At 35.5% G+C, this 10,879-nt stretch overlaps 1 pseudogene; it reads right to left on the bottom strand.

The window, feature by feature from the left end:
• Nucleotides 1–619: 619 nt before the first annotated feature.
• Nucleotides 620–8,326, bottom strand: LOC114378989 (annotated as a pseudogene).
• Between the last annotated feature and the right edge of the window lie 2,553 nt (nucleotides 8,327–10,879).

The following is a 10,879-nucleotide window of genomic DNA, read 5'->3' as shown; positions in this document are numbered from 1 at the left end:
GTTCCCATCGCCATTCAGGGTCACTCCTTTCACCCTGACCTATTCGGGTTGCAATTAAGCGGAGCGGATATAGTTCTTGGGGTCCAGTGGCTTCAGGAATTGGGCCCGGTTACGACTGATTATAACGCATTATCCATGGACTTCCTTCATTTGGGTCTTCCAGTCCACTTAGTCACAGATGTACCTCTCACACCCCCCTCTGCCTCAGCCCAGCAGGTGAAACGTATGTTACAGACTCATGCCATTGCTGCCCTCTTCCACATTGGCCCAATACCTCCTTCTTCCTATTCCCCCACCCTCCTGGTTGATCCCCACTCCCCACCACCGGACCTCGATTGGCAAGCCGTTCGAACTCCGACAGATACTCATTGACGGAATTGCGTTGTTGGAGTTTGAAAAGGGCGCCGTACAGGTCATCGTAGTAAGAGGGGGCGAACCTGGACTCTAACGCCTGCAACATAGCTTGCCGTGAGGTCAAGAATCCGTTTCTTGACATCCACTGGTACCAGCATAAAGCGGGGCCCTCCATATAAAAAGAAGCCACCGTGAGGCGTTCGGCGTCGCTGATACCCTGGTAATCAAAGAACTGCTGGATTTTGAAGATCCAGCCGAGGGGGTCCTAGCCGTCAAACCGCGGGACCTCAAGTTTCATGTGTGGCCGGAAGCTGGATATTAGAGGTGGGGAGGGAGGTGGTTTGGGAGAAGGGGGGTTGGTGGTGAATGCAGCAAGGCGATCGAGAAAGGAATCGATTTTGAGGCTGAGATCGAGGTTGGTCTGGGTGAGTGTGTGATGGTCCTGAGCAATGGTGGCCTGGTGTTGAGTCAGTTTAGCCACAGCCTCTTCCAGGCGTTCGAGGGAGGTTTGACGGGTGGTATGTTCAGGCATGGGTGGAAGAGCAGAGGAAACAGGGCAGGTCGGACCAGATTGATACGAGTTCCTACTCTAATAGCTACAATTAAACTAAGGTAATTCTCCTTGCTGAATTTTATTCATGATCTGGTATTTATAACACGAAAACGATAACAGAATTAGTTAAAATCCCACAGGTGGGCCAGCATCTGGAACTATCTTGAGGAAAAGAGAATAACAGAATTGATTCCTTTCTAATAACTAATTCCTTTAACAAAATATAAAAATCAAATCAGCAAGGGGTGCCCACACGAGTTCAAACGTAATCCTGGTAGTGGGCTGGCTTCTTAATAGATCTCTTGGGCCTGTTGCTATCAACTCTTAGCTAGAAATTTGCAACACTATCTTTCCTATCTTTAGCAATTGCATTTTACATACACTCTCTGCAATTAGAAAAAAAAATTCAATCGATAATCTCAAACTACTCTTTATTTGTTTTTTTTATATACTTAAGTTTCTTAATCACCTATTTGTTTTGAAAATAACAGTATATTACAGTTTAAATTATTTATAGTAAATTTAAAATATAACTTATATATTTAAAAAATTATTTATTATTAATTTAATGATAATATAATTTAAAAATATAATTTATTATGAATTATAATAATAATTATATAAAATAATGATTTATCTTCTGTAACACACAAACTAAAATATTAGTTAAAAATTAAAAGTAAGTATATGAATAAACATAAACATATGCATGTAAATTTAATATTAGAAAATGATATTTTGTCAATCACAGATAATAATATAGGAGTAAATTGAATGAAAAAAATACAATTTATCTTATTTAAAATTGTTAAAATTATGTTATTCACTGAATTAATAAAACATAATTTTAAAAAAAATATATGTCCTACTTCATTTTTATATTTTAAAACACTTATATATAGTGGCCTTATTTTATTATTTCGCCTAAGACACATAAGAGATATCAGGATCAATCCTGTGTTTGGGAGTAACAGCCTCGATACATAGAATTGGATTAGTCTCACCCCGATGCAAAATGTGATATACTAATTTATTAAAAACTAAAAGCTATGAGTGAAACACCACTTAAGACTTCTTAAATAACAAGGGAGATACACAATTTTGTAATTTTAAATAGATTATAGTTGATAGTAGATAGTGTATTTAGAAAAATGTATTTGAGAGTGTGATGCTAAGATTTTTCAATGGGTAAAATCAAAGAAAAAAGTGTTTTCAATTTTTTTTTCTTAGGTGAGAGGTCATGGGTCCCCCATAATTTAATAAGTTTTTTTTTTAAAAATTAAATAAATTAAAGATTTTAAGATGGTTTTTTCAAAAATATCTTAGAATGTTTTTTAAATTAAAATTGATGATTCTAAGTTAGAATGTTTTTTTAAAAAAGGATTTTTTTTAAAATTTAAAATAATAAATTTGACTATAACACAATGTATTCTGTCATTTATTTCACTTCACAAGTTTCATAAATGTTGAAATAATAATAATAATTAGCAAAAACATATTTCAATATCATGTATCACAGCCAAGGTGGAAACCTTACCAAAGCACTAGAGCTCTCCCTCGAAATATTTCATAAATCCAAGACAAGAAAATGTAACCATAGCAGTGAAGTTGACAAGAATAAAACATGATAACTCGAGGATTTCATCAACAAAATGTTTAAGACATTAAAAGTAAAAAACAAACAAGAGTGCTACAACCACAGAAAAAGAATAGAACATGGTTCTCCCATGAATTCACAAAAATAATAGAACATATCACATACTACCATGTTCATGTCTTATCTCTCAAGAACATCGCCTAATTGACAACCTCGTCCATTCTGTAATACTACTTTCCTGCAGTCTTGTCTCAAGTAATTAACACAATAATAAGTAATAACCACCAACATCTAGCTCAAATAAATTATTGCATTGGTTAATTAGAAAGCAACAACAAAAAATGAATGATAGGTTATAAATTTACAACAAAATTTATCCACAAACATTGCCGCAATATGCCAGGCATTGGCCACATCTCCTATTTCCTATATAATCAAATAAAGGTTTTCTTCGAATTTCTTTTCAGTGTGTTAAGAAATAGTTATGAAATAATGAGAAATAGGTTCAAAGGCAATCATCATGTATTGAGACAAAATGGAAATGTAATACTCCCAAATCCTATTTTAAAAAAAGAGGTCAGTAAAATAAAGTACCTAAAAAGCCCAATGCATTTGATTGGCCCTTCTGGTTTCAACTGCCTTTTTAACCCTTAGAGTCCCTGACTCTTCCCTCTCAACCAACACTTCTCGAGGATAACTTAATGCAACTTCTCCCAAAGGACCTTTCACTTGTATATCATGTTCTTCCAATTTGACTGTGACATTGGATGGCCCAGGAATTGGTTACATTCTACAGTCTTTCTAATGAAACCAACATGAGCACCGGGAACAGTTGAAACTCAGAATTTATTTGTCTCACCATCAAAAACAGACTTCAAATTGCTGAAATAGGACAGAAATGACTAGTGAGATTTCTCAAACCTATAGAACATTAACTTTGAGTTAAAGCAGCTTTTCATCAACTAAGAAATTATATCAATCGTATGAACACATTGAAATAAAAATAGAAAAAAACAACAAGAAGAGTGCTTTAAATAGATACAAGGCTCATTTAATTTGATGTTCTCCTAAAATTTTTATTTCCCGCTTCATAGCCTTATAGTCATTGTTAAAATGGAATTTTGAGAAAATTAAGTGCAACATCCAACTAGAACATAATGCATGCCTCCCATCATCATGTTTGTATGAAAGCAACAAATGAAGTGGCAGAAACAATAATGTTCCAATCCTTTCTGTTAACAGTAAATATATGAATACATTCACATCCCCTACAAATGATTTTATCAAGAATTCCCTGTTGGACTACTGAGAAAGCATGCTCATTAAACTTCTCATCAAGCCTGTACTTTGTCACTTGCAATATGAAAAACACGTTCAGAGTCATTCTTCTTCTTTATTTGGGTGAAGTTAGGATATCCCAAATGGGAGTCAAGACTTATCCTTCAAAGAATTTAGATTCATTTAAGAGACTAAACTCTTCTAACATAGATTTTTCTATACGCACGGACCTGGGGATCGAAGACCTAACCACATGCCACTATAACTGATATTGCTGCATGCACCTCTGATCTGCTTTTCTCTTCATCTTTATTTTATTGAGACACTTTTCAGTGGTATGAGCTGCTTCCATGGCATCTGCATGGTGATCACAACAAACCTACTTATTGTTGCCAATTGAACTGATAATTATATAATATACATGTTGGTAGAGATCATAAGATTACATACCCATTTCTTTCGGAAACAGCTGTTGTCATTCAATTCAGTATGCATCGCTTGCTGCATCCATATCCATGACTGAAAAAGCACAAGATGAACAAAATATGTATATAAAAACTAGTCATGAAAGATTGCTTCTCAATATAGAATCACTTACCTCTGCCTTATAATTTCTTACCTTTACATTATTAGACTTCCATGCTGGGGATGACCCGAAATCTGCATCATCCATTCTGGCACTCCTTTCCATCTTATGTAGAGTTTCATAAATATTTATCACAAATGAGTAGGTTGAATAACATTAGAACAAGTAATGTTACATCCTCGTATTAGTCTTCTAATACTCCACGATAAAAATTGCATAATTAAAAAAATAAAAAACCAAATTCACTAAAAAATATATAGAGACAACATTTGAGAAAAGAAAATACGAGACAAAAAATGTAATTAAGTCATTTATTTATCAGAATGCATGTTTGAAACTAAATTGATTGATGATGTCAATTTTAAATACCAAATTGACCATCAATTGTCAAAATTAGTGACTAATTTAATTTTTTTATAATTTATGACCAAATTCATGAGCGTGCTGATTTTTTGAACTAAAGTGATGATGTTTTACTGATCTCACATTTAGAAAGTAGAGAAAGTGAGTAAGAGAGAGAGAGAGAGAGAGAGGAGACCTGAGAGAGATCGAAGACACTAACTACTATAGAATGAGTGCAGAAATCTAACTCTAATGTTGTTTATGATCTTGTAGAGGAGAAAGAGGGTTCTGAATTTCAGGAATTGCTTTAAGCCTTGATATCAATTTTCAAATTATAGACATGGGGTCATTGTAATAAACATACTAGGGATCTGTGGCATGTAAACTATATACAGACATGAGACAATATTCAATAGAAACAGACCTGAAGCTTCCATATTCTGAGTGCCATGTTTATCCTTTACTACATTATTGAAGCTTTGGTCTCCTTTACTTCTATTGATTCTATGACAGCCAAATGAATGTATCACCTAGATTAATTTTTAAGTAAATAGATTAATTAGATGAGATGAGATATCTGCCCTTCAAAATTGTTTCCTAGCTTGTCAGAGTTTTGTAGTGACATATGAAAGCAGAGCACGGTATTATGAGAGAAGATAGTGAGAACCTTCCACACAGTTTTACTAGAAAAAACACAGAAAAGGGAAAACCTAGGAAATTAATTACCTCCAAATCGTTATTACTTTTCACTTTCTTTCCTTGAACTCCTTCTTTATCTGCATGCAATACCAATGGGAAGATTGTAACTTATAAGTTCCTTAAAGAAATCAATGCTTTTGTCATTTAAAAAAAGTGAAGAGTTTTTATATTGGTTCATGCCTTGGTTTACTGCAATCACTTCTCGGTTGCTTATCAGATCATATGTGGTATTATCCATTGCTCGAATATCACAACCAACCAATAAAGGAGCCTATTTATACACAAGAAAATAGTTGTTATAAGCAGAAGATTACATTGTCCTGAAATGGGCACGATATTCTTCTATGGTCATGTCAGGATCTAATATCCAAAGAGCAATGACATATGTCAGGAACTAAAATAAATTGGAGTTTTCTGTAATAGCAATGTTCTGAAGTTTAATAGCATACATGATAATAATTTGGATGTGTTTGACAAAACTAATACTAAAAGCTTGAAAGATTAACTAGAAGTTAATAGACTAGCTAATTATAAATTATAAGTATTTAATAGAAGTAGTTTTTAAGCTAGTTGACAAGTATAGTATAAAATGATGTGAAAATATATATATAAAATTATAATAAGATAATTAGGATAAAAATGAAAAAAAAAAAGATAGGAGCTTATAAGCCACATGTAAAAAAAAACGCTACCAAAATGTTGCAAAAATAAATTCCCTTACAAACGTTTTAATTTGGTCAAATGTGCTTTTAAGCTAACCAAATAAGTTAGAAGTTAGTTTCAAAGCCTTGCCAAACACACTCATTAGTGATGAGGCTAATTAATTATTTAATTACCATTCCATCCTCCGGGTCCAGCATAAGATACTCATTGGTCATTTGCATCTGCTATGGTAGTCATGCTGCGAGGGAGTAAAATGAAAATAAATAAATAAATAAATCATTGAGAGTTGATATTTCTTTAATTTGCTCAGTTATCATGTTTATCTCTGTCAAATTGTTGATCAGTAAAATATGAACTGAAATACATTGCTTCTCACCTGCTCGAGTTATCCTCAATATCTCCTGTTGTTCTCTAACTATTTCTCACAGTTCAGGCCCAAGTTACTGGGTCTTGCCATCCCCTATGCTTGAGAAATCGATTAATCATAAATCAATAATGCAGTTTCTATCAACTTAATTAGAGGGAAATTAGAGCAAAATTTTTCTTTCTTTCTCTATGAGATCATCACCAATATTTTAACTCACCATTCACACATAGAGAAGAAGATTGGCCTTCCAGTTTTTAATAAAGCTTCACTCATTGGTGGATACCTGTTTTACAAAATGTATGAAATTAAATGAAATTGTGAACATTCCTGGTTTTTATAAAATTTTAAGCATGTAGATACTTGCTTGCATTTAAAGGCCATAAATAACTGTCTGTGGCTTTTATCCCATTATTTTCACAATTATCATACTTCAAATAGTCAATTCCCTAAAATATGATTTAAATCAGATATTAGTTATAATGGATGTAGTAATAAGTTTGACACCATTGCATCAGCTGAAATAATAAACAAATATAACATAAAATCCAGATTGCTAGATATATCTGAAATTTGAAGTACAATAACATTTTGCTGAAGCAGGGTCGCATAATAAAGTTACCTTTTTCTCGAATTACACTTTCATTAATGTCGCAACCAAAATGATTCCAGCTATTCCACCTCATCAGCATTCATGTATATATTGCCATTTATATACTCACATAATAGCAATCTTTCACTAAACAAAGAGTCCATATTTTGATATATACATGCATGACAATTATATTTATATATATATATATATATATATATATATATATATATATATATATATATATATAATATGGAGAAAAAGGAAGTTGATCATTTCGAAATCTTCTATCTATGGAGAAGAATAATAGGAACTGAATAGAAGATCTAAATATATTTATGTTTTGTACAAAATAAATAATTTTAAACTTCATATAAGTGAATTAGGCAATAAAATAATATGTAAATATAAAGAAAAAAAGAAAATGATAGAGACAAAGAAGCAATTACCCCATGGGAGGTGTTTGGCCAAAGCCATTTTCGACCATATTTCTCCTCGTAACTTGCTCTGTCATGCAGAGATTCCTATACTTCTTTTGTTCACTAATAAACGAGAAGATGAAGGATTTGCATGCAAAAGCACAAGGCATGCACCATCTCCATCGCTATCCTCCAGCTCCAACCTAAGAATGAATATTGCATTGCCATATAGGAATACAAATATATATGTAAATGTTTGTCAATATGTGTTTTTTTTTTATAAAAGGCTGATTGAATATTGATGAGGCTAATTAAAAAAAAAAGGCATCCCTCCAATTCCAATAGATACACCTAGCTGGTGGCCATGGAGTTCCGAAAGAAGATCCTAGCGTACGACTCCGCGAACACTATGGTGGCGCTGGAGGCGCTCAACGCCACAGGGGCATGCTCATGAGAGGAGCCGCGACCAAAGTTAGAACTGCCAATGACAATGGCATACTTGGAATTGGCCTCACCGAGGTTGACGAAGCGCATGGGGTAGGTGGTGGGGATGCCGGTGAGGGTGTAGGAGCCAAACTTCTCGTACTCGTCGGGCTTCGAAGGGACAAGGGTGAGGTACTCTGCAGGAATGATCTGGTTGGTGTCGATGTTGTCGCTGACGACATAACAAAGGTTGTAGAAGGAGGTGCACACGCCAGATTGAACGTGTGTGGTTTGGAGAGAGATCGCAATGCAGTTGCGAGGGTTTGATGATTTGGGAGTTGAGAATGAAAGGAAGCGATGTAAAAGTGAGTGACTATGAGAGGGGAATAAGTTGGTGGAGGAAGTGAATGCGAGGTTCTGAGGAAGAACGGTTGCCGAAGCAGAGAACAATGCCATTGTTCAATGCTCAGTGCCTCATCTCTCAATTGTTTTCCCTTTCCCTTATGTTCGTGGTTATTTATGTAGGGTATCCAAACGATGGAATTTATGTGCAAGAACCTAATGGAGAAGATGAAAGTTAATAAGGAGAAGGAGCGAAGGGGAATTGAAATCAAATGAAGCTTGGTTTCATTGCGATGAAGGTGGAAGATGCAGAAACCCTAGCACAGCAGAAACGCAAGAGGTTGGTCTTGAGTACATAGACTGAGAGGGAGAGTGAAAATACAGAGAGGCACAAGAGAGTAGAGGAAGACATTAAAAACAACTAAAAATCTTCTACGATGATTTTCGCAAAACCATCTTAGATTGATAGTTTCTAAGACGGTTTTTTATCAACCAATGTTAAATCAACGTTGTAAAAAAACATTGTTCTAGTAATGAATCCACAAAAATCGCAAGGATGATTATTGACTGATAATGACCCTCACCTATTTATAGGAGCGGAGCACCAGATGCAGGTAGGTAACATTTGACGGAGAAGATGAAGGTTAAGAAGGAGAAGGAGCAAAGGGGAATCAGAATCAGATGAAGCTTGGTTTCATTGTGATGGAGGTGGAAGATGCAAAAACCCTAGCACAATAGAAACACAAAAGGTTGGCCTTGAGTACAGAGAGTAAAATGGAGAATGAGAATACAGAGAGGCGCGAAAGAGTAGAGGAAGACATTAAAGACAACCAAAAATCTTTTAAGATGGTTTTGTAAAACCGTCTTAGAATGACAACCATTCTAAGACGATTTTCGCAAAACGTCGTAGAATAGTTGTATTTATTTACAAAATGTTACCGCGTTTCTTTCTTAGATGATTTTTTATCAACTGACCTTAAATCAACATCATAAAAAAATATTTTTCTAGTAGTGAATCCAAAATAATCGTCGGAATGATTACCAACGTGATAATGACCCTCACTTATTTATAGGAGTGAAGCACCAGATACAGGTAGGTAACATTTCATACTCAGTAGAGAACGTACACTAACTTAAGCATCAAAATCCCTTTTCAGGTACTCCCCCCCATTGGAGAAAAAGCTCAGAGGAGGAAGAGGAAGATCAACCAAGTCAAAGCACTTTAAGAGTGGTAAGAACATTTAGTGCCCACTGTAGGGCCGATGTGAAATTTTCTTCGGTCACAAGTTATATGGTAGCGACCAGGATTTGGAATTATGATCGGCTACCATGGAGGAAAGCTTTATAATACAAGGTTTTATAGAGCAATTGGAAGCGCTCCAAAAGAAGAACGAAGAAGAAATGGCACCACAAGAAGAAAATGATCTCATTCAAGCCCAGTTACAACATTCAATTCGCACCAACCCACTACAACAGAAGGAGAACACCCGTCACATGACACCAACCATCAAATGAACACCATGGAACGATCATAGTAGAGGTCCCAGAGTCAATCTGTTGAGCAACATCGATGATATCCCTTTGTTGATGGAATCCTCGACATTCCCTTACCCTTGAGGTGGAAGCCTCTGAACGTTGATCGATGTGATGGAACCATCGACCCTAATTGAAACTTGGAAGCATACATCACATAGGTAAACTTATTTACTAAAGATTTTGTTTAGAGTCTCCCCAGGCTCAATTAAAGGTATTTCCTTGACGTGGTGGCACCAACTCCCTCCTTGAACGATCGACACATTTGACACGTTATTTGAATGAGTCAGCACTTAGTATGCCACATGTAAACCCCACCATATGACATCGATAGCCCTTATAAACCTAAGATAAGCCGACAACGAATCACTATGAGATTTCAAGGAAAGATTTTCACATATCGCAATAAGGATTTGAGATCTTGAACCTGGAGTAGTACTTCATGCTATGATAGCTACACTCAAGCCTAGACCATTTGAGGATAGTCTTTGTAAGAAAAGACCAACAAATATAGGCGAGATGAGACATCGAGCAGTTAAGGTTTATCCAAATGGAAGAGTTGTCCAAGTATCGAGATAAAGTCAGAGGAGGCAACCAAAAGAAACCCAACTCCAACAAAGAAGAAATAAAGCCCATGAAAGAAAAATATTTTTAAAAACAACCGAGACAATTGAAGTTTGCAATGTACACCATATTACGAAAATTTGAGCACGTATATTGGAGGAAGCCTTCAATGTAGAGATACTTGCGCTTCCCCCACCAATGGGCTCCCATAGTTAGGCAAATCGTACCAAGCCATGTGGCTTCCATCCAAACTATGGCCATTCTACAAAGGAAGGCATAGTTTTGAAGGACAAGATAGAAGAATTGGTTGAAAATTGATGCCTAAACGATTTCATCTAGGGAAACAATTCCAATTGTGCGGATATTATGGAGAGAGAGGTGGCCACAAAGGTGGTTATAGGGTTTTTGGAAACCATCCTGGTGCCCCATCATGAAGACTTGATCAAGAGTTGTCTTTTGAGCACTCACCTTCTCTTTCTCCTCCTCAAGCATGACGGTTGTCTTCTGAATAGAAGAAAGAGCCTCCTCAGTAAGACTTTTTTCCTTCAGTAGATCAACCTTCTCTCGTAG

This window comes from Glycine soja, chromosome 12, assembly GCF_004193775.1.
Source record: "Glycine soja cultivar W05 chromosome 12, ASM419377v2, whole genome shotgun sequence".
NCBI lineage: Eukaryota > Viridiplantae > Streptophyta > Magnoliopsida > Fabales > Fabaceae > Glycine > Glycine soja.
The sequence above is the reverse complement of the archived record's forward strand: the minus strand, read 5'-3'. Positions and strand labels throughout refer to the sequence as shown.